Source organism: Macrobrachium nipponense, chromosome 20 (assembly GCF_015104395.2).
Source record: "Macrobrachium nipponense isolate FS-2020 chromosome 20, ASM1510439v2, whole genome shotgun sequence".
Taxonomy (NCBI): Eukaryota; Metazoa; Arthropoda; class Malacostraca; order Decapoda; family Palaemonidae; genus Macrobrachium; species Macrobrachium nipponense.
Genome location: NC_061089.1, coordinates 46137418 through 46162463, shown reverse-complemented (window position 1 = coordinate 46162463; position 25046 = coordinate 46137418). Strand labels below are relative to the sequence as shown.

General features: G+C 39.7%; 1 protein-coding gene and 1 pseudogene across 2 annotated transcripts in view; both read right to left on the bottom strand.

The window, feature by feature from the left end:
- LOC135225612 (elongation factor-like GTPase 1) overlaps positions 1–25046 on the bottom strand; it is a 145040-nt gene that overhangs the window by 42151 nt on the left and 77843 nt on the right. The gene's annotated exons all lie outside the window — the stretch shown is intronic.
- Positions 6041–19306, bottom strand: LOC135220130 (saccharopine dehydrogenase-like oxidoreductase; annotated as a pseudogene).

The window sequence follows — 25046 nt, the reverse complement described above, 5'->3', positions numbered from 1 at the left end:
GAGATTGGGGTCCTCTCCTGCAGGTGGTACTCGTTGTTGCACAGCTTGCATTGTGGTGCCATTGTACTCTAGTCCTGAAAGGATTATTAAGTCACTGTTGAGGAAATAGTTTAATTAAAATAATTAAATGTCCTAGCAATTTACCTATCCTTACTAAAAGCATATTCATCTGCTGCTTCATATAAATGACTCGCTAGGGTTTTTTTAACCATTATGTATGATAAATTCGGAAAGTAACTAAGTCTACGGGCATACCCAGCCCCGTTTCACGAGCAGAACCAGCTCCGTTTCAAGGATTCCTTTCTCACCCCAACCCTCTTCGAAGAGGGTGTGAGGTAGGATGAATACTCATTATAAATCCTCTCAAGGGTCCCCACTATACCTCTGCCAAGTTTCATGCCCATTGGACCATCCGTTTGGCCGTGATTGAATGACAGACGGACGGACAGACATAACGCCCATTAAAGTATAGTAAGATTAGATTACAACTATGGAAGAGCTTACAGCATACTAAACTTGAGTAAGAAAATATTTGTGACCTACCAAATGGGGAAACGCCTGTAACTTCTTTTAGGGATATGGAAAGGCTCATGAAACAAATGTAAAACAAAGAAAGAACATTTTAAGCATTGTACTCGCGATTGTAATTCCATAAGTCTATTTTTGTAGGGTCCACCTAGTTTAAAAAGGGGTGGCCACTTGTTTCTTACTCGTTTTAAGAAACTCGTGAGACACCCACAAAACTGCACTGAGAGAGAGAGAGAGAGAGAGATCCATACATCCTACCTTTCATTTGTATCAGGTGTAGTGAATTGAATTAAATTGAATATAGAATTAAGGCCAAAGACCAAGCACTGGGACCAATAAGGTCATTCAGCGCTGAAACGGAAATTGACAGTAAACAGTCTGAAAGGTGTAACAGAAGGAAAACCTCGCAGTTGCACTATGAATCAATTGTTAGGAGAGGGTGGGAAGTAAGATGGAAGAAAGAGAATATGAACGGAGGTACAGTAAAGGGAACGAAAGGGGTTGCAGCTAGGGGCCGGCACTGCCCGCTACGGGAATTAGGTGTAGTGGGAAGTTCATACGTTGGTCTTTGATAGTCATCGTTACTGTCAAGACATTTTATGGGTAAAATCATCAAATCAGCTCCTTAAACGAAATGACATATACTTTTTTTTATTATTTATTTACTACTAGCTGCTGTACCTGGCGTGCTCGGGGTAAAAAGGGACATGCCGTCCGTGGTGACCAAACCCCATAGGGCGGGTTATGGGATCCCTTTCAGAATATGTAGGTAATCACTCAGGATCCTGTCAAGCCAAAGAAGTTGTGAAAATCCGAAGAGTTTGCTGTCAACTCCGAAAGTTGTAAAAATGAGAGGTATGAAAAAGAAGGGTTAAGGCCCCCCTTAGAAACGGCCCTCGATTTTCGGATTTTTACTACAACCTTCCTTGAAGTTGTGGGAAGGGAAGTCTATGTTAAAGATTTGGTAGCCGTAGCTTTCATAGTCTGGACGTGCATACCGAACAGACAGACAGTAATTGCCTTAAGCTAATTATCTGGCCGAAACAAACAGAGCGACGCTCTGCCATTATTTTCAAGGGTTCAGTACTTTTCCTTCAACGGCACCATTCGGTTTTACGTCCGATTCAACCGAAATTTATCCTTGTTTGGTTGGTCATCTGGTCCGACTGGTCGGTGTGGTTTAACTTTCCAAATAAGTTGATAGTAATTCTGAGTCTGTGTTCAGTTTATATCTGATTAGTAACAGAGAGAATCGTTTCTTGTGATTCACTGACGAATGGATCTAAGAACAATTAAATAGGAAGAAGTGAATTGTATTCAAGCCATGCAAAGGAATCGGTTTCAGTCGAGAGTTTTAGACGAGAGAAACTGCTAAGTGAAGTTAAATTAATATAATAGTTCGTCTGATGGAATTATGTCATAAGATTTGCTAATGAAGCCTTCAGACATCAAAGAACGAATGTGTACTCATATTTCTCGCTTCAGAAGTTTAAGGTATTATGTATTCATCAGCATATCCGAGAGCAGACACTGTTGATGTCGACATATTTACAAGCACGTGGATATGGCCACTATGATTGGGTATATAATAGACTGGTCTGTAAAATACAATGTGCCAACGGTTTACCATTATCGTTGACAAGTCGTTACCGGAAGCAGGTTTGCTGTAAGTGTACCTTGAAACAAGTACAGTTTGCATATTGCTTAGCCTAGTTAGGATGCCGTGATCTGACCTGGGTGAAGGTCCAGAACCTGAGACTAGACTTCTTGCATTGGCCATGTAATTGCTCGACCCAGTGAAAACTAGCATGTACCCAACCAAAGTGGCCAGAACAAAGTAGTGGCATACTTGACATAACGTAGCCTAGGTTACTTCGACCTGACTAGGATGGTGTCTAAACAACTGGGACTGAAAACACCCAGTGATCAACGTAAATCCAACTTCACCCAGAGGGCTAGATCAGCTTAAAGATAGTGTATCCTAACTGAGATTGTGCACTAAACCACTCCAATATGGCTTAAATGGACGTAGCGGTGCTTAGCCTAAAATGTAGGCGCTATCACTGTGCCAGACCTCGCAGTAAGAACATCATGAAACTTTTCTAAAATTATGCGTTAAATAATTTTTCATTTATTTTCTAAACATTTTCCTTTTGAGGGAAAAAATATCTGTTGTCATGCTAGCATTTCATCGTCACAGATTCCAGAAATCAGTATTATTAATTAGGGTACAGCGTCCTTTCATGTTGATATACAAAGCAACATTATTCTCACGTTCCGTCCTCTCGGTCATTCCGAGCCCGATTACGGCAAATATAACGTTTTGAAGGAATTCTCATGGCAGTACGTTATTATTTGACATTTATTAACAAACAGTTGTGGTAAATATTTAAAATAACCTTAATTTTGCGTTAATTTTGGACTTTATTTAAACGTGGAATGAGATAGCAGATTGCTTAAGTTGAGGCACTATTTGCTACTTGCAATTTTCTACTCTTCTACACCCACTTTATTATCTAGCGAACATTGATTTTTCTTTTTAACTGTTAACATGTTTATAACAAATTCATAGATTAGGTAATCATAAATATCCCGTCATGGAAGGACATGATTCAATGATGAACGACAGTATTTGACTTCGTAATCAGTATGACATCACTTAAACTTCTTCGTTAACATTTCTCGATTTGATCGAGGATGATAACACCTTTAAGGGAAACCTTTTCACTTCATTGCTTCTGTACCTTACGGGGTTGAATTTTCAAATGTCTGATTGAGTCATGACACAACATAGTCTAATAGTTTGCTTTGTTTGTATGGTGTTTGCTTACTTGCCTCGTAGTTTCTGTGAATCAGTTCTATATGCCTAATTCTCTGTCAATGGCTTATGTGGTAGACCACGACTCTATCGTGCATGATTTATTCTGTATCACATTTCGGTACTTTTAAGAAACAGTGTTAGAATTAATCGCTATTCTTTGGGTACTGTATAGGAATCAGGAACTCGAAACTTTGGCTCGTTATAGTAGTATGTGTCCTTGTGGTCTAGATTGAATCCACTGCTTTCCTCTTATTCCGGGAACCATTTTCTTTCACCAGTTTCTTACCTAACTCTCAATAATAAAAGTAAACATGAATTTAACGTCTCGCATATCAGTTACTGATATTTCAAACTAGTAATATATTCGGAAGGACCGAATAATGAAGTCCACTGATTTTTTTTTAAACCTTGGTTCACGTGCTGAAGAATTTAACATAGAGCTTAATCATTTAGAATAGAGGACTTAATTTGTAGGAATTGATTGAGAAACACAAGGCGTGGATAAAAATTACGTATTATTCAGTATTGAGATGGGAACAGATATTGTATTTCTGATTAGACATACGTTTTCCTTTTTTTACAATTAAACAGTTACATTATTGAGAAAACTAACATTAACCGCAAGTATCGTAAATACGAACAACATACCTGCCACGAGTCAAGCTGGTGTGATGGCCGTTCTCAGATTGGCATTTTCATCAATGATAAAAGTCTGCCATTTTAACTTGTACACTCCACTGTGTCATTCTTACCAATATTGTTTTCAGCTATAAAGTATTTTGTTCAACGCCTTTGAAATGAGATCATTATTTCAAGTTAATCTTTTTGTGAAAAAATTTACAGTTAAATATTTTCTGGTATCTTTCGACACGGTAAAACAGCTTCGGAATTAAGTACTGATTGAAATACGTAAGGTAGGGCTGATAAATGGCCATGCTTTACAGATAAGGATAAGATATGAATGTGCTGTCACAGAAGCGAGATTAGATAAAATCGCTTGGTCTTTGGCGTTTGAAACAATAGCAGTCATTCAAGCGGCAAGCATTTGTGCGTCAAGTAAATATTTAAACAACTCTTATAATGGTTGGCCTGTTGACATAATCACTCACATACATGCACATGCAGAGAGAGAGAGAGACAGAGAGAGAGAGAGATTTTGTAGTCAGAAGGATTGAATGAGATGGATAGAGGGAAAGAGAGTGTGATTGCCTTCTATACTCGTCTATAATTTCACTCGCATATCTCTTCAACCATCGTTATGTCATCTTACGAGTGGATGTACGTATATACTAAGTTAATGCAATTAGCTGTGTAAACTTCAATTTTAATAATAATGTAGCTGTAGAGATGTTGAGAAGGATGCAATTGTTTAAATTTGATGCTACATCCTGACAGATTGATTGCATAGTTTTTTAAGGGCTGTTGCCTTGTATAATAAGGCGCCCTATGAGGTAATGTTAGACTTGCGATCTTACGCTAGGTCGGTTGGTATTGCACTTCCATATTCAATGGAGTGTCTTGGGGTTTGTAGATCACTTACGAAGTCGGTATTATCTTCTTTGGTTGTGACGACGATGTGTTAAAACTCATGATGATTCGGTGATGAGGTGAGGTTCTTGTAGAAAACACGAAGTATAAAAATATATATATTCTTCTGAGTTTACATGGTGAAGATCAGGTATGATTGTACAAGTCTTCTAATGACGATAGCTTGATCGCTTCTGCCAATGATGATGGCTAATTCTATTCTCTCTACATGATAAAGCTTAGGTAAAGAGATACAGGTCTTCTAATGACGATAGCTAACTCTATTCTGCCCGTTCTGCATCTCGGTTACAAGTCATAAAGGAACAGATAGTAGCTCGAACATATGAACATACATACAATGAGACACTACTACGATCACGTAGGCCGTTTGAATTATAGGTCGCGGTAGTTGTCTCAAGCAGGGAGCTTGGACTAATGTTTCAAAACAAATGAATGACCACAGATGACGGCATGTCAACTTAGCCTACATACTTTATTGTATACGTCATCTTTAGCGTCTCTAGTCTGATCACATTCCTGCAAGCAATCTGGTTGACCTCTTTAGTTTTAGTCTTTTATATATATGGACTAACATTCCATATTTTTATTATGTAACTATTACTCATATAGGATTTAGGCCAAAGGCACTGGGGACCGATGAGGTAATTCAGCGCTGAAAAGGAAGTTGACAGTACATTGCTGTAATAGGTTTTGAAGTGTGTAACAAGAGGAAAATCTTTACCCAGACTTGAAGAATATTAGCTTTATTACACTTCGAGACCAAAGACCACGGAAAATTAGTTGGTTACACTTTGAGAAGTGTAATACAATGACAATGATAGCTATTTGCACTGCTAGTTTGCAGTGTCCGCATTAATTCACATATTATAAGTGCAGGTCAGACATAGCTTAGGTAAAACTATTGTTCACCTACTAGAAAATAAAGATTATTTAAAACATTTAATTCATAAAAACTACTTTATGTGCACTGCAGGCTTCTCTAAATGAAAGGACAATTTTTCACCCTCCATTTTTTTTTTTTTTTTTTTTTTTTTTTGTCATCTTAGCCATATGCTAAAAAACTTTAAAATGAGGCTCCATTAATAAAATATTTTAAATGTTTCACTTTTTATTGTTCATATACCATTCACATATAAAAATAAACTAAGCACTGTGCAAACATTTCATCATGTCATACAAAAATTCCCTATTTTGTGACAGCCAACATACCACATTAAAACTATTGTCTTTGTCTAAATCCCAACATAAATTGGTAAACGTAATATGGAGAAAACCTTTTATAATAACAGCAATATTTGAGAAATGCTCTGAAACCCTTGGATGGTAATAACAGAATGCTCCTGACAGAATGCTCTGAAACCCTGGGATGCTAATCAGAATGCTTTTCAAGCCCTTAGATGTTACTAATAGATTGTCTAAGTAACCATTCTGATAATCCTTACTGCTAACAGTGACAGTCATACCACGATCCACCATACGGTCAATTACACTGGTCTTGGCAAAGGCAACTCCAGGAGTCATCACGCCACCTCTGCAATATTGAGGAAACATGAGTAGATATATCATGAAATTTTCACTACTAAATACTGAATCTGCAGCAAAATTCTGCAAAACTGCACAATGTTCTTACCTGCCAGCACACTTCTGTTTCTCTCGCAGGATAGTCATGGCACAAGCAACCATCATGAGTGAAAGTGGCTCCATAGCCTGGATCTGGTCCAGATATCTAAATAGAACAATAAAAAAGCTCATTCATATGGATTCCAACAAAATATATTAAACAGGTGGCAAGCCTGTTTTCAACCGCCAGTTGTGTAATTCTCTGATATACTACATAGAGTACCTTGCCTCAGTATTTTCTACTTAATGTCCACAATTTCATTCAAAAAGAAAATGTGAGTAAAATACCATTATACGTGTCTCCACAATTACCAGTATTGAAAAAGAACGGTTGCAACATATTAACATCTACATTACTCTTATCCATCAGTCCTTGCTGATACTCAAGAGAACCACAAACTTTGGCCAAGTCTAAAAGAGTATCTTTACCAATAATAAAGTTATCATACCTTCACAGTAATGGATGAATCTGGGGCTTCACTATGTTGGTCAGATCCTGACAACAATGTTTCTGACCAACCCTGGCCAATAATAGTAGAACTGAATTTCAAGTCTTTCAGGGCCTCACGGTCAGCTCCAGCCCGTCTAAACGCACCAGCTGTCATTATTTCTGGGTACTGCAGAGGAATAAAATTAATCAAATTACATATGCCACAGGATATAATTATGCTAACTGTATCAGCAAGAATCAAATGTCCAATAACTTTCATCCAACAAAATTTAACTTGGATGTATTTTAATAACCAATATTACTTTACTTTTGACCATCCCATAAACTACACACTTTTAGAAATGTAATGCAGATTTCCACAAACCTTTAAAAGGAGTTTCCTTGTCCAATTGAAGTAGCATACAACAGCAAAGTATGCCATACCAAAGATCAAACCAATGGCAGTGAAAGCATTACGAAATCCGAGAAATTGCTGAAACTGAATTGGCCGCTGACCTAAAACATCGTGACGATGTCTCTGTGTTCGGTACACTACTGGTTCATCAGTAGGAAATGCAACTCCCCATAGGTTCACAGATTCATTTTTGTGAAGCATTCCTCTGAAACATTGGAAATCTTTTAATGATTTTTCCCAGAGCTATTAATACCAAGGAAATATAATTGAAAATAATATTTTTTCCTACTAAGTAGGTAACTTTAAAGATAGTGTGTTTATGACAAAAAAATAAGCTTCTCTACTCAGACAAAAAGGTCGTAACAAGAGTCAAGGAGGACTTGAACCTCAATCTTTAGCAAGCCTCAATTGTTAACAATATCGAGCAATATATGAACAACTGGTAGTATATTTATTATTAAAAAAAACTGAAAACTTACTATTTCCCATTACGTAGACTAGATTAATCTTTTTGAACTCAGAACTTCAGCATAAAAAAAACAATGATATTGATACTTACTTCTTAGTGACCTTATGCTTGGGTTTTGGCAAAGGTTTTGGGAACAACTGTCGTCGAATTTTGGCAATTTCACTATTATTGGCAATGGCAAGGGCTGCGGATTCCATGGTTCCTGTGTGAATTGGGGTCTTGGAATTCTGAGGAAAGATAAAAATAAACAAAACTTGTTTTAAAGAAAACTGTAATTTATGTGACATAATTTTATGCTGGGTAAACAGTGTTAACTTAAATGAAAGATTTTTAACAGATTAATCCAACCCTTGTAAAACTCTGGTACACAATGTCATAAGAAGTATACAGCCTCCCAATGTATTAGTAATTTTATTAAACATACTTTTCATTCTTGATTACTTTAATATCTCTGCTGACTAATAATTTCACATGGTACAACACTGGCATCAATCACTGTATATTTAGATAAAGGGATAAAACCATAATTACAGCTCAAATATTACCTCAGAAATGTTATTCTAAGGATGTCCTATACATTTTCATTTATGAAATTTCTTTATCTTTTTCTTAACCATTTTATGTAAGGTACCACTTGTGCATCTAAACTATATGTAATGCACAAGTTATAAAAAAAAATTATTCTACCTTCACTGTATGTGCTACTTAATTCCAACAACAGACGCAATTATTTTATACTGTAATCACAACTGCTTCCACTCCTGACTTTTCCTGTGCTTTACCTTCCACAAATCTCCTCTCATCTTATGCACTCCCATCTTATACTTCTTGTCCATTTATGTCTGGTTCTAACCAACTCTTCTGGTGTCTACAAAAAATCCAGCTGACACTATTGCGCTACTGTCATGGGAGCGGGGTGAAGGGCATGTCGAAATTATCTCCATCCACCCTTCATCTATGCTATATGGATTTACATTTTTTTATGATGGTGGGACTAAGTCTAAATACAGCTTTTGACAATTAGATTTCCCTCTCAACATCAATGCATTACCAGACAGGTAAAATTTACTCAAAATATGTTCGCAGATTTTTTCTACTTACCCCACCTTTAGTGGTGACAAACAGCTGAGCTGAATTCAGTTCACCTTCAAAGAAAGAAACATAAAAACCCTTCAGACTAAATTACACACCTGGTACTATATGTATTTGGATATTGCACCTCCTTAACATCTTACAGGTACGATATGATTCAAGCTTCAAGTAAACACACTATTGCCCATTAAATTCTGTTTTACTATCTGTCATGTTTCTGAAATCTGTGTTCTTGAACTAGGAATATGTTGGCACCATACTTTTATTTTATATTTTTATCTTATAGTTGAGGAGGATTGTTGTAAAACATGTGAAAGTTCCCATTGTTGTAATTACAAATGTGTACTACATATATAGGATGTATAACAGATCCTTTAACAATAACAAAAAAGCTCAACATAGCATTTTGTTTGTGACAAAAACAGCAATGCAAAAACTTCTTTTAATTTTTAAAATTAAGAAAATTATGTTTTTATATATTAATTGCTGCTTTGTTATTAACATTTTGTGAAGGAATTTATGGACCAACACATACAATTAATGTTGCATGCTTCTCAACTTGATAGGACCTCACCACTTGGTCACATGGCCAAATTTTACACACCCATTCTTGTTGTTAACAATCAATCGTGTTCGACATGTGAATAGTATAGAACTGCAGAAATATTTCTATAACAGCTAAGCCAACTTGAACTTTTGATTAATCTTTTGGGCAGCTTTTAAACATTAAGATTTTTTAAGCATTAATATACAAACTGACAGTAATTTTATCTTTACTGTCAGTCATTACACCAATAAAGGTATTAAGAATTGCCTGAGGTACAAAATTTTGCACTTTAGTGGGCATTTGCATCATCATTTGAGCAACAAAAATAAAAGTCTATACAGTATCCTATATAAATTAACTTCAAGAAAATTAAATACTACTTTACATTCAATAATAATAAATATGATATTGTTAAACTACAATAAAGTTTTGTACATACTACCTGCAGATATATACTTAGCTATAGTCTCGACGCTTCCCGAAAAAACCCCCCACATAGTCTCGACGTTCCCGACGAATTTCAAATCTCGCGGCACACGCGCAGGTAGGTTAGGTGGTCTACCTACCCGCCGCTGGGTGGCGGATGTACGAACACTCCCGTAGCTTGTCAGATTTTTCTCTTCCACCTGTCTCCTGAGGGGAGGCTGGGTGGGCCATTAATCGTATATATCTGCCAGGTAAGTATGTACAAACTTTATTGTAGTTTAACAATATCATTTTTTGTACATGAACTTCCCTGACAGATATATACTTAGCTGATTGGCACCCTTGGTGGAGGGTAAGAGACAGCTAAATAATACAGGTAGACGGGAAACAACTAATGTTGTAGGATATAACAACCTTGGTTCTCACCTTTTCAGATGAAGACTTCATAGATACTGTCTCTGAGTCTGCATTGTCTGGAGAGCTACAGCTAGGACGTGACCTGATGCTGAAAGACTCTCGGATCTACCACTGGGATATGTGATCCCCTATTGTGGTAGAATCCAAGTCGGATACTGTTAGAGGGACCTTGTCCGCTTACCTAACAGATCCTTACCACTACCTCTGCAAGGAGCCAAAACCCACCAGACCACCTAACCAAAATACAAAGGTTAATATTACGACAAAAAGAGGTGCCTCCTGCAACCTCTTTCAGACCACCAAAAAACAACAATATAAAATATAGGGTAACATATAAAAAAAATTTACACAGGAATAAGTTTCAGCTCCCTGCCCAGCACCGAATCCGCCGATACGAAAGGACCCAAGGCGAAGCATTTATCATATGTGATTTTTACATCACGTAGGTAGTGGTTTGCGAAAACCGATTGGCATCTCCAAAAAGTCGCCTCCATCAAGTTCCGCACAGACATATTTTTTCTGAATGCAAGCGAAGTTGCGATGCCCTCACCTCGTGATCTTTCACTTTCAGTATTTTAAAATGTTCTTCCTTACAAGCAACATGTGCCTCTGTTAATAAGGCTTCTCAGAAAAAAGGAAAGAGCATTCTTCGCATGGCCGAGTGGGGTCCTTTACAGAGCACCAAAGCACATCTTGATTAGCCTTAAGTTGTTCCTTCCTCTTAAGAAATACTTCATAATCTCATAGGGCAAAAGAGTTCTTTCAGGTTCTTCCGCCTACTAGAAAAAGATAAAACTTACGAACGTTCAAAGCTCCTGGGCCAAGGCCGTGATGGGTTTTTCATTCTTTGCAAGGAAATTTGGAAGAAACGAACACACCATAGAATCTTCCTTAAACCCTACATTGCCCTCGATAGCTTGGAGCTCACTCACTCTCTTAGCTGTAGCTAGGGCCAAAAGGAAGATGGCCTTCTTCGTCAGATCCTTGAAAGAGGCTAAGCCAGGAGGTTCGAATCTAGACGATCCAAGGAATTGTAGAACTACGTCTAGATTCTAGTTTGGTACTACATGAGGAACGCTTAATGGTTTCAAATGATCTAATAAGATCGTGCAAATCCTTATCATCGGATATCTTTAAGCCTCTATGCGAAATACCGCCGCCAACATACTGCGGTATCCCTTAATAGTTGACACAAGCAGATGACAATTCTCCTTTGAGGAAAATAAGGAAATCCGCAATTTGGGTCACAGAGGTACTGGAAGAGGAAATGTTCTTCCTCTTGCACCAACGTCTGAAGACATCCCACTTTGACTGGTATACACGCAAGGTGGAAGGTCTCCTCGCTCTTGCGATTGCTTTAGCAGCTGTTGCTGAAAAGCCTTTCGCTCTGACCAAACTTTGGACAGTCTGAAGCCAGTCAGACTGAGAGCGAGGAGATTTTTGTGTACCTGTCGAAGTGGGGTTGTCTGAGTAGATCGCTCCTTAGCGGGAGCGATCTTGGAAGGTCCACCAACCATTCCAGTACTCTGTGAACCATTCTTGGGCCGGCCAAAAGGGAGCGATTAAGGTCATTCTCGTTGAATCGGACTCTACGAACTTCTTGATGGTTAGCCCCAGGATCTTGAAGGGGGGAAACGCGTAGACGTCGAGTCCGTTCCAGTCTAGAAGAAGAGCATCTATTGCTAATGCCTCTGGATCCGATATCGGAGAGCAGTAAGGATTCCAGCCTCTTGTTCTTTGACGTGGCAAAGAGGTCTATGTGTGGCCCGCCCCATAACTTCCACAGGCTCTGGCATACATCCAGATGAAGGGTCCACTCTGTGGGAAGGACCTGATCTTTCCTGCCTGAGGAGATCTGCTCTTACATTCCTTTCTCCCTGCACGAACCTGGTGAGAAGCTTGATTCCTCTTTCTTCTGCCCACAGAAGAAGGTCTCTTGCTGTCTCGTACAGGGAGAAGGAATGCGTCCCCCCTGTTTCCTGATATACGCCAGAGCTGTAGTGTTGTCCGCGTTGACCTGCACTACCGCATCTTCTGACTTTGGGCTCGAAAGCCTTCAGAGCCAACCACACAGCCATCAACTCCTTTCTGTTGATGTGCCAGGCTACCTGGTCCCCCACCCAGGTACCTGACACTTCGCTGGTTCCCAGAGTTGCCCCCCACCCCGTGTCCGCGCGTCGGAGAACAACACCAGGTTGGGGATCTGGGATTGAAGAGACAGTCCCTTCGCAAAGAGGTTGGGATCTGTCCACCATAAGAGATGTTTCTTGATGTCCTGGGATAACGACAGGGAGAACGTCAAATCCTGAGAACGACGACTCCAATTCCGATGAAGAAAGAATTGTAGCGGTCTCAGGTGCAACCTTCCTAGGGAAACGAATTGCTCCAGCGAGGAGAGCGTCCCCAGCAGACTCATCCACTCCCTCACTGTGCATACTTCTTTCCCTAAGAAGGTTGTTACTCTCTCGAATCCTCGGGCTATCCTTTCCTGAGAGGAAAAGCCCGAAAACTCAGAGAGTTCATCTGTATCCCGAGATACACACACTCTTGCTCAGGGAATTAGTGACGACTTCTTGAAATTGACGAGAGGTCCCAAAAGAAAGCCTTTGTCAATTCTAAGGTTACTTGTAAGTCCTTCAAACAATGATCTTCTGAATTGGCCCTTATTAGCCAATCGTCGAGGTACATGGATATCCTCACCCCTTTCAAATGAAGCCATTGAGCCACATTCCTCAACAAAATCCCGTGAACACTTGAGGGGCCGTCGAGAGGCCGAAACACGAGCCCCTGAACTGAAAAATTTTCCCCCCCATCATGAATCTGAGAAACTTCCTCGAGGAAGGATGGATCGGTAAGTGGAAGTAAGCGTCCTGTAAATCCAAGGAAACCATCCAGTCCCCGGACGAAGTGCTGCCAGCACTGAAGAAGGCGTTTCCATCGTGAACTTCTTCTTTTCTACGAAGAAGTTCAGGGCGCTTACATCCAACACCGGTCTCCATCCCCCTGAGGACTTCTGAACCTAGAAGGGAGGGCGGTTGTAGAAGCCCGATGAAAGATGGTCTGTCACTAGTTCGATCGCCCCCTTCTCCAGCATCTGATCTACTGCTAGATGGAGAGCTTGATTCATGATGGGGTCTCTGTACCTGGCCGTCAGTTCCCTTGGGATGGTCGTCAAGGGAGGTCTTTCGATGAAAGGGATGAGGTAACCTCTCCTCAAAATAGACAGGGTCCAAGGATCTGCCCCGTTTTTGGCCCAGACTTCTGCAAACTCTAAGAGTCTGGCGCCCACCGTTGTTTGAAGGACTTGCAAGTTATTTGGGGGCTTTAACAGACTTGGCGAAAGTCTTACCCCTTCTTGAAGGTCTACTCGACTCTAAAACGTAGAGGTTCTTGATGAAGATGCCCCTCGAAAGGTTCTCGAACACCTGCCTTTTCCTTCTTAGCCTTGGTAGGGAAGGAAGGGCGAGGTTTCTTGCCGACTGTGCCAAAAGGTCCTGGGTGGCTTTGGCCGAAAGTGACCTCGAAATGTTCCTGCACTCGATGTTTCCGGGAACAACTGAGTAGACAGAGGAGCAAACAGCAAAGAAGACCTCTGAGCATGGGAGACCGACTTCGTTAAGAAGGAACAATAAACCGACCTCTTTTCTTCACGATACCCGGCCCCATAAAGGGAGGCGATTTCACTCGCTCCGTCTCTTACCGACATGTCCATACAAGACAAGACACACATAAGATCTTCTGGCGAAATTGACTCTGGCACTGCAATTTTCTTGGCTAGGACTCCAACGACCAATCAAGGAAGTTAAATACTTCTAGCACTCTAAACATACCTTTGAGCATATGATCCAATTCATTCATTGCCCAAGTCGTCTTAGCAGAGTTAAGGGCAGTTCTCCTTGTCGAATCTACCAGCGCCGAAAAATCCGAATCAGCCGCCGAAGACGGTAGACCCAATCCTAAGGGCTCTCCTGTTTCGTACCAGAAACCACGCGTCCTGATAACTTCGAGGAGGAAAAGCGAACATCGTTTTCCCCGCTTCTTCTTTGGAAGCCATCCAGGAACCAAAACTCCTCAGTGCCTTCTTCATTGAAAGAGTTGGCTTCATCCTCACACAACAAGAACTCTTCGCTGTCTTCGCCGTTGAAAAAAGTGAGTGAGGAGAAGGAGGAGCCGTAGGAGTTAGGGAATCCCCAAAAACTTGTAAAAGTAGCTCTGTAAGCTTCTTGTAAGAAGAGACAGCAGCAGAAGTGTTCGGTTCCTCATCCGAACCTTCTAGGACGTCTTGTCGAGGCGAGCGCGGAAGATCCTTAGTGACGAAGGGATCCTAGTAGGAGTTGAGCGAGAGGTTGGAGAACGCCCTCTCTTAGAAGAGTTCACATCCACTGGAGAACGATGAGAAGATCTGGGATGTCTACGATGAGACTCCCTCTTCGAGGTATACGGAATCTCAGCCGAAGGAGAGGTAGGGCTCCTACTCCGAGAATCCTCGGAAATATCCACAGGGCGCTTACGAGGAGGCGAGCGCCTACTATACTCTATGCGCCTATCCTGAGGCGAGCGGCTGCCACAGAGAAGAGCGCCTATCGAGAGCAGAGCGCTTGCGCGTCTCTCCATACCTGTCCAGTTGCGTACGATCAACGGAAGTTCGACTGAAGTAGGCGAAATGCGCCTACTAGGAGAAGGCTGCTTGCGAGACTCTGACGTCTAACAAGAGGGTAACATTCAGGAGAAGGGCGCTTCCAAAAACTAACGAGCGCCTACATTTTGGAGAAGGGCGCTTACCGGGATTCCTGGTGCCTACCAAGAGACAAACGGTCAGGAGAAGTGCGCCTAGAAGCGGGAGAGCGCCTACACGGAGAAGGGCGCTTGAAAAGACTCTTGTTGTCTGCCCCTAGGAGAATAATCAGGAGTATGACGCCTTAAAAGAGTACGAGCGCCTACTAGGAGATCTATGTGCAGTAGGCTCTTGGCGCCTACCTTGCGGGAGCGGCTAACAGTAGGCCGTCTATCATGCACACGACTCCCACCAGACTCTAGATGCCTGTCGAGAGAAGTCACGATCCGACACTCGAGGAGAGTGACATCTGGAAGAAGAACGCCTACTTGTATAAGGGCGCCTTCTAGAATCTTGGAGGCTGCTGAGGAGAAGTCTCACGCGAGGGAGTTGAAGAAATAGCGTGATGAGCAGGTGCAGTGCGCTTACCGGAAGCGGGAATCCAATCTGGAGAAAAAACTTCTTTCTCCATAGAGCGTCCTACCGATGTTTGGCGCCTTGAAATCGAAAGAGAGCCAGGCGAGCGAGGGCGCTCACGCGAGCCCCCACCTTCATACGAAACCTCCCCATATGAAGGAGAACGATCCTCTGAAGAGCGGCGCCTAGATCTCTTGATCGGCAAGAGAAACGTCCTTCTTCCTACGTGATTCTAACTGCTAGAGAGTCTGCTAGCGCCGTGATCTGAGCTTGAAAGTCCCGCGAGTACTCTCGTAGGAGAATCTTGTTGTTCTTCCTCGGAAAAGCAGGGCCGAGCGCGAGCGCGGAGCGAGAAGAAGAACGATCACAGGATTTCTTGGGTTTCTTCCGCCTCCACCGACGATTCTTCCGGGAAAACCTCCGGACTAGAAGCCAAAGGACTGCAGGGAGCCTTCCAAGCCCTCTTCAACGGGCGCGACGCATCCGGGGAGTTCCAACCTCTCTTCGGAGAGGGAGACGACGAAGAGGAGAAGCATTGGCGTAGGAGCTCCTTCTTGTAGCGATCCGAGGCAGCCTGGGGGGGAGCGTACTTCAGGATCTGCCGAGGGGACGCCTGACCGGTGGGGGCTCTCCCTAGCCCTCCTGCGGCTTTCGACTTTCCTACTCCACTGGAACTGGGTAGTCTGGAAGAGGTCTAGGCCTAGAGGCACTAAGGAGCCGGTCAGACGCACCCTCCACAACACTGGGGACACTGCACTGATCACTAACACTCTCCTTACCTTCCAACTGACGAATCTTCTGATCCATAGAACGAATCGTGGCTTTCAGAGCTGCCGCCTCCGAAGGCGAATCTTCGGCTTCGGTGCGGGAGCCGGGCTGCAAACTGGGAAGAAGGTTCTAATTCTACGTTAGTACTATTAGGATCCACATCCAACTCACTCATTCTAGATCTGCTAGAACTTCTAGAGGAAGCCTTACGCACTCTATCAGTTCCAACTTCCTAACATAAGAAGAGAGAGCCTTATATTCTTCTTCATTCAATCCCTTACATTCACTACAAGGGTTAGCAAAAGAACATTCATTCCCCCTGCATTTCATGCAAACCGTGTGGGGGTCTACCGAAGCTTTCGGCAACCTCACTTTACATCCTTCATTCACGCAAACCCTAAACAAAACCGAAGTTTTAACTACTGAATCTAGGTCAGACATCGTTAAAGAAAATCCAAATCAAAATCAAACCGGTCCACAATCAGCGTATGCCAAGCCAAACAAAGCAAATACGTCACCAAAAGAAGTCCAAATTAACTCCAGGCAAGCGAGAATCGAAAAACTATCGAGAGGAACCGACAACAGTTGTTATCGTTCCGCGACAGAGAAAAATCTGACAAGCTACGGGAGTGGTTCGTACATCCGCCACCCAGCGGCGGGTAAGGTAGACCACCTAACCTACCTGTCGCGTGTGCCGCGAGATTTGAAATTCTGTCGGGAACGTCGGAGACTATAGCTAAGTATATATCTGTCAGGGAAGTTCATGTACAAAAACAAATCTTTGCTAATAATACCTTTGAAATTCTTTATCATATGAACCAGGCCCATCTCTGCTGGAATGGAGTCATAGCCACAAGCACACAATATGAACCCCAGCTGCTTCTGCTGCTTCATTGTATTTGAGCTGCATTCCTTCTAGGAACTAAGAATAAAAGAAAACAATATCTTAAACTGAATTTCTATTATTAAAAGGTACTGTACAAATATGTAAAGACCTTTATTTACTGGAGCAACAATTTTTATTTAAAACAGTTTTATGAAACCATTTGACAAAAATTAGTGAATGGGATTAACCCTTAATTTTTTTTTTTTACTGTAAAGAATTTTAAAATACCAAATTGCAAAAAAGAGCAAAAAAAATCATGCATCTTCTTACCTGAGGTTCACCTGAAATGTCTACATGGCTGGCACCATTGTCTATGCAGGCAGAAACAACTTGTTCCCCATACAGCTGGTACTGAGAAAAAAATAAACCACACTTACAAGAAATGATAACTACAGTATGTAAATCCCAAATACTATGTGCAACAACATACCGACAGTATCGTATCATCCACGTTTATTTTTGTCTACCATTTTATCGGCTCTCTTTAGTTCACCCAGTGGGTCCCATTTATTTGTCAGTTAACACTAACAATGTCCTTAAATAAAGTATATGTTGTTCTTCAGAGTCATGTCTATTTTTGAATGAATAAGGCCTTCAATTTCTTCTTAGAAGTCTTGTAAGTTTATGGTTCTTGGGGCAATCTATGGAACTGGCTGGGTGCTATGGATTCAGAGGTATGTTTCCCAATGCTTTTGTTGCATCTCGGCTAAATAAATCTATATCTCTTCAAGCTGTCCATGGTCTTAAGTATACAGCTAGTTGTCGACTTACAACCGCAATTGGTTACAACCAACCGGTTGTAAGACGATTTGGACGTAAGTCGGCCAACGTTAATTTGCCGTAAGAATATTATGCTAGCCTAGCCTACACTAGAGTAATCAGTACCATCTTTACATATAGCATATTTAAGGTTTTGTTAGCATATTTCTGAAATTACTGTAGATACATTTTAATTTGAAGAAATTCTCAGTGATACTATAAGCCTATGATACCAGTCCCTTCTAACCACAGAAGAAAACACTGGAAAGACAGTTAGCCTGCACAGTCCAACATATGCATATGAATTAATTTGCCTGCACAGTCCAACATATGCATATGAATTAATTTGCCTGCACAGTCCAACATATGCATATGAATTAAGTCAATTGCCTGTACAATCCAACATATGCATATGGATTAATTAAGTTAATACTGAAGTACCATGTACACTGCTCTGCTTGCCAGCATGCAACTTGATTATGTATTTTCATGAGTCATAGTAGTAATTATGAAATGGAAATTATGCTGTAAAGCCAAGCACTAGGGCACTTTTCAGCCACTCAGAGCTAACATGGTTTTCCAACCACAAATTATCTTTATCATAACATTTTCAAATATATTTCATATATATTTATACATTTCTCTGACATTTAGTCATGAGTTAAGCTGAAAGAAAGTCAATGACACTCACTATGCAGTATAGAAGGTGGTAATTGGTAATGTAATAGGAAATCCATTATACTGCATAGACCAGAATCCCACATCACATTCTGACACACAATAAAAAAATGTGACTGCAATACTCACAGGCCCCACACAGTTGACAACTACCAGAAGATTGGGCTTGCCATCTTATTCAGTGAATCTTTATCACTCACATCCGCAAGAATAAGACCAACACTCTTTGACGGTCTAGTCCTTAAAAAGAATTAAATACTATGTACTTGTAATAATGATACAAATGCTAACTCCTTCCAAAAACCACTCTTAAAAGGTTGGTAAAAATCCACATTGATGTAAATGTAAATATATATTTAAAAATGTATAAATATAAAATGAAAGCTTTTGAGAACCTTCTCAATTCTCCTTGACAAGGAGAATCTAGCAGGTTCTCGAAAGCTGTAGTTTTATATGTAAGTAGATATTTTTTAATATATTTACATTTATATTACTTGGATTTTTTTCAATATTTTAGTGACTTGTGATTATGATATTTTTATAAATTTGTAGGACTGCTACACCAAACCATTAAAAAACAGTTATTTTAAAATATTTACATTCAGTATACTTTTATTTTTTTTAATAATTTCCTTAGCATTTCTTGTACGTACATGGAACGTTGTGAGATGAGTAACGTAGAGCCACTACATGTAAAGGATCTTTTTCCATTAAGGGTTAATTCAGGGTGCTTTAATGGTCAAGGAGCTCCTTTCCTTATTCATTTTGTTACTACAGTATACTGTACTGTTTTGATTTCTAAATTGTAATTTGTTTCAAAGTTTGTCTGACCCATGCAAACATCAAGGCATCAGTCAATCTTAATTAATTTGCATTTTGTGCTTACAAACTGTGAAACATTAAACCAGAGAAAGTATTAAAAAACAACAATGATCCAGATGAGAACTGATACCTGACATTGAAAATATCCATCATGTTCTTTATCATTTATATTTGAAGAATGAATATCCAAATAGCATTTGGAAGTTGCAAACAAATTAAAGAAACATTTTTGCTTATAACAATGCCTCCAGTGTAGACAGTAGTACTGTCAGTCATAGGCATTACTTAGGGTCTTTTACTATATCTCTTCATATTTTCTTGTAACCAGAGGAGAGGAAACATACCTTTCAGACCAAACTTTCTTACTATCAATTACCTTTTCAGTGCTCAAAGATCTCATAGGTCACAGCACTTGCCTTCTGGTTTAAATCCTATATTCTCCTCTATAATCTATAAAAATATCTTACAATGTCATGCTCGGCACGCACATCATAATAGACTACAATAAATTCTTACCAGTTTCTTTTTGAGCTGTAGCGAGTGCATCTTGAAGTTTGTTGGATGACCTTCCAGCAACTGCCCAAGTAAGGGGTACTTTTCTAGCCTCTTCCTTCTGAGCAACTCGAGCGACTTCTTCCACGACGTACTGTCCAGTAAAGCCCGTTGCCCCGAATATCACTAAATCGTAGCGCTGCCCTGGAGCAAGTGATGCCATCCTAGCTATAAAAGAGTGACTGCTGTTGCTGAGGATTAAAAAATGTTTGTATTAGACACATTTCTTTTCAGTATGGAATAATAAAAATGATTACACAATGCCTGTGCTGTATGTTTGTGAGAACAGAATGTTTTATGGAGAGTCAATGGCCTAGGCCTAACACAATTTGCCCAGTCTATTTTATGGTAAAACTTCAATTTGTGATGACTTTTGACAATTTATAACTAGGCTAATATACATGCATACACACACACACACAGATATATATATATATATATATATATATATATATATATATATATATATATATAAAGTATTCACACGATTACAGAGACTAGCTGGATCCATGGTTTAGGCTAAGCCTACAAAAGATCGTTTGTATGAGGTAAACCTAGTGTTGCTAACAATAAATCTATTAGGGTAGGTTTTCATCAATATCAAATACTTTCTTCCATCTTACTTAACACCCTCTTCTAACAATTGATTCACAGTACAACTGCAAGGTTTTTCTCTTGTAACACCTTTCAATTTCAACCATTTTACTGTCAATTTCCGTTTCACCGCTGGACTACTGCATTGGTCCCAGTGCTTGACCTAAATTCTATATTCAATTTAATTCAGTCCATCAATATCAATTCATTTATAATTAAATTCATACCTTAAGGGTAAAATAACACTTAGGAATCAAGACAAGACAATTACTTTGGCAGTGCAACTCGTTAGTGGCGGAATGGCCTATGTGTATCAATGGCCGATACTAGGCCTGCATTGATTATCTTCGATTATTTTCCTCAGAACAGATGTCACTTGTCACGAAAGTCACAGCGTAATCCCCTACTACAAATTTATCATAATATAGCGGTTTCTTCGCCGGCAGATTATTTAAACAGTCAATTAGGTGTCTTCAATAAACCATTAGCCTATCCACTGAACCGACTTAAGGCACCAAATAGGCTAAGCAAAGTACACCCTAAACTTTGCAGACTTTCGTTTCATTAATTGTTAAGTCAGGCTGTGATTTAGTTTTAAGATTGCCAAATTATCGTATATAATAGCTTAACCAAACGCTTATAGAGCGTATAATGTGATATTTAAGGTGTCCGAGACCACCGTGAAGTAATCAGCTGATTTTTGTTATTATATCATACGTATTTGAGTGAAGCCGTAAAGGAAAACGTACCTAATAAAGATTTGCTTTCTAGATACTTAGAAATCGAATGATCAATTAAATAAAAGCCAACATATTATAATAAATGCAAAATTCAGTATTACCCGAGGTGAGACAGCAAGCTTGATGATATACGAAACATAGGAGAGGAGAATCTTGCAAGTCATTCACGATTAGAAACGATAAAAAAAATACGTATCTTGACAAGTGAGAGAACGAGGAGCTGTGTTTTTAAAACCTTTTAAGGGGCACTTTGGTATTATTTTACTTTGTCATTACTTAATGTATTTTGGACTTAGTCATAATTTTCCTGTTTTAATATGGTCTTTCAATGTTTCAGGGTACTTTTAGGGATAATGGCCCCCACATATACCTTAAAATTCCGGGACAGTGGACCTCACCTTTATATCCTATAATTTTTGGATTTTGAACCCTACCATTATATTATCCTACAATTTGGGGGTCGCAGTGTGAAATAGACCGGCAGCCCGGACCATTGAGATACAACGAACGAGATACCGACTGTAACCCCTACCGGTATTTAGGAGTAGACTTGTAAACTGTGAAACTGACCGTCTGCCGAAAAGGGGGGGTTAATTGGATCTAGATCCAACTTACGAGATACCGAGTAAAATTTACACTACAATAGCACTGCACATCCTAGAGTACTGTGGTGGTAATGACAGACGTTTTAGTGGGTGGTTACCCCCTGACAGACGCCCCACAACGAGTGGGGAGGGGGAGGGGGAGACAGGATCTGCATCCAACATTGGAGATACCAAGTAAAATTTGTACTACAATTGCACTGCACATCCTAAAATGCTGTGATGGTAATACCAGACATATTAGTGGGTGGTTACCCCCTGACAGACACTCCACAACGAGTGGGGAGGGGGAGACAGGATCTGCATCTAACATGGAGATACCAAGTAAAATCTGTACTACAATAGTTCTGCACATCCTAGAGTACTGTGGTGGTAATACCAGACATTTTAGTGGGTAGTTACCCCCTGAGAGGGACACCCCCCACAACGAGTTGGGGGAGGGGGGGAGGGGGAGACAGGATCTCCATCCAACATCGGAGACACCAAGTAAAATTTGTACTACAATACACTTGCACATCCTAGAATGCTGTGATGGTAATACCAGACATATTAGTGGGTGGTTACCCCCCGACAGACACCCCACAATGAGTGGGGAGGGGGAGGGGGAGACAGGAACTGCATCCAACATTGGAGATACCAAGTAAAATTTGTACTACAATAGCACTTCATATCCTAGAATGCTTTGATGGTAATGACAGACATTTTAGTGGGTGGTTTCCCCCTGACAGACACACCCTAACAGGTGGGCAGGGGGGCAAGGGCAAGCCTGATAATGAATGTCTAGATTAGTATAGTGGGCTACTATACATTATCGTGATATATTTAATAAATATTTTTATCCACTTTCTATATCCTTTGTATTTATCTAACACAGTGTTCCCAACCTTTGACACTTTGAGGAAACCCCTGAGACAATCTTCCTCATCCCAAGGAACCCCAATACACACACACACACACCTATATTATATATATATATATATATATATATATATATATATATATATATATATATATATATATATATATATATATATGGTAAGCATCTGCATTAATTACCTTTAGTAAAACAGAGGGAAAAATCTTGCGCGATATGTTACGATAAAATAAATTATAGGACTACGATTTCTCACACCATGTTTAACTTAAAAAATATATACTTATAAATAACAATAATTAAATAAACATGAATTCGTAACGGAAACACCTGGCGATCGTTCACGGAACCCGAAGGTTCCACGGAAGCCCGGTTGATGATGGCTGATCTAACACAAAAAATAATTTATTTGTTTCATATAAATAACAGTATCGTAGGCCATAATAATTCAGTCATTATTATTATTTTGTCAAGCAAGCAACTAACTTCAATTATATATAGTAGGGGAGCCCGGGGCTAGTTGGCTACAGGGGTAAGTTGGCATACTCAACATGACTTTAAAGTTTACCAATAGGATGACTGCAATGCATATACTGTGCAATTGCCACGTGGTTCCTCAATTACCAGCAAAATTCTATAGAGATAGAACGTAGGAGCTCGAATTTATGAGACAATTCTTTATTTTGATGGTAGTAAGTAAATATTTTAATCTTTCTGTTATTTGCTATAACATCTATACATTCATAAAGATTAATTTTCAATGATATCATAGTTTTCCTTATGGTTTAAAGATTCTATAGCATTAAAATTATTAATTCAAGGTTTCTTGGTGTGGATTGGTAATCGTTTTTGAACCAAATGGTAGGGTTGGGCAAGTTGGCTCAAAATAAATGGGGCAAGTTGGCACACGTTATTTGATAACAATAGTAAGCCTATTTATTTATATAATTTACGTTTTGTTTCTGGATTTTTGGAAGGATAATGAGATTAGTGTCCTATCATTTCCTCCACATTGTTCTCACAAGTTGCAGCCCCTGGATTTTAGTGTTTATAGACATCTGAAGAAATGTGTGAACAGGACATGTGATTCGTGGATGACTGGTAATCCAGGATCAAGTATGCCCATCTGTGACATTCCTGGTAAAGTTTCCTCGGCTTTACCTCTAGCTGTCACTTATTCTGATGTTTTCAATTGGTTTAGGATTGATGGAATTTCAACTCTGAATTACAGACTATTTCAAGATTTTGATTTTACGGGTGGTTATGTAACAGATTGAGAGATGTCCGAAAAGACACATGGGCTTCAGATCAGTCATCAGCGTGGTACAGAGTTTAAGAACTACTCTTGTTGATCCAGAAGAAAGCTCAGCTGAAGAGAGCCTGTGTTTGGTAAGCCAGGAGAAGTGTGGGTCCAGTGCAGGGCATGTAACATGTGGGAGCATGAAGACTATGACGAGGATTTATTTCACATCTGCCACAATTACAACTAGATGATGATCTGAAGTAATACTAATGACTTATATTTTGTATTTTGGAAATTCAGAGGGTATTTTTGCTATTTGATTTAAATGCAATGTAGTAATTTTCTTTTAATTATCAATGTGCCAACTTACCCCATAATGTGTGCCAACTTACCCCGTGGGGCAAGTGGCACGAAAAAGTTAATTTATTTTTTTTTTTTCTAAAGCTTATTGTTATCTTATGTTGAAAGCAAACAACAATTATTTTGCTCTATGATAAAGACGAATGTTTAATATTTTTCAATGGTGGTAAGAATTTTGCAACAAGTTTGTTTTATATTCGCAATGACCAAAATTGTAAAAAGTGTGCCAACTAGCCCCGGTCTCCCCTACTCGCTTTAAATTTGTGTACGATATGAAAATTAATGTAGCGGTAGTTGGAAAACTGACACTATAAAGTAGCATATAAGTTCTTATCATTATTAGAGTTATTACTGTAAAATGTCTATGTACATAACATTTGTTAAATAGAGTTACGCACCCATTAAATAAATAGTAATACATATGTAATATATACGCTATAGATAGGGTACAGATCATAATAATTGTGCTACAGCCTACTCGGTTTGTTTTATCGAAGCAGGACTACCTTCTTTTGGTTTCAACTGACTTTCATGCTAATGAAATCATGGATACATTTTTGTATTATCAGTTTTATGAATGAATATTGTTGTTACTATAGTCGATTTGTTTTTTTTCGGCTGGCGTAAAAATTCGTCAGACATAATACACCTGGCTGAGGAAGGA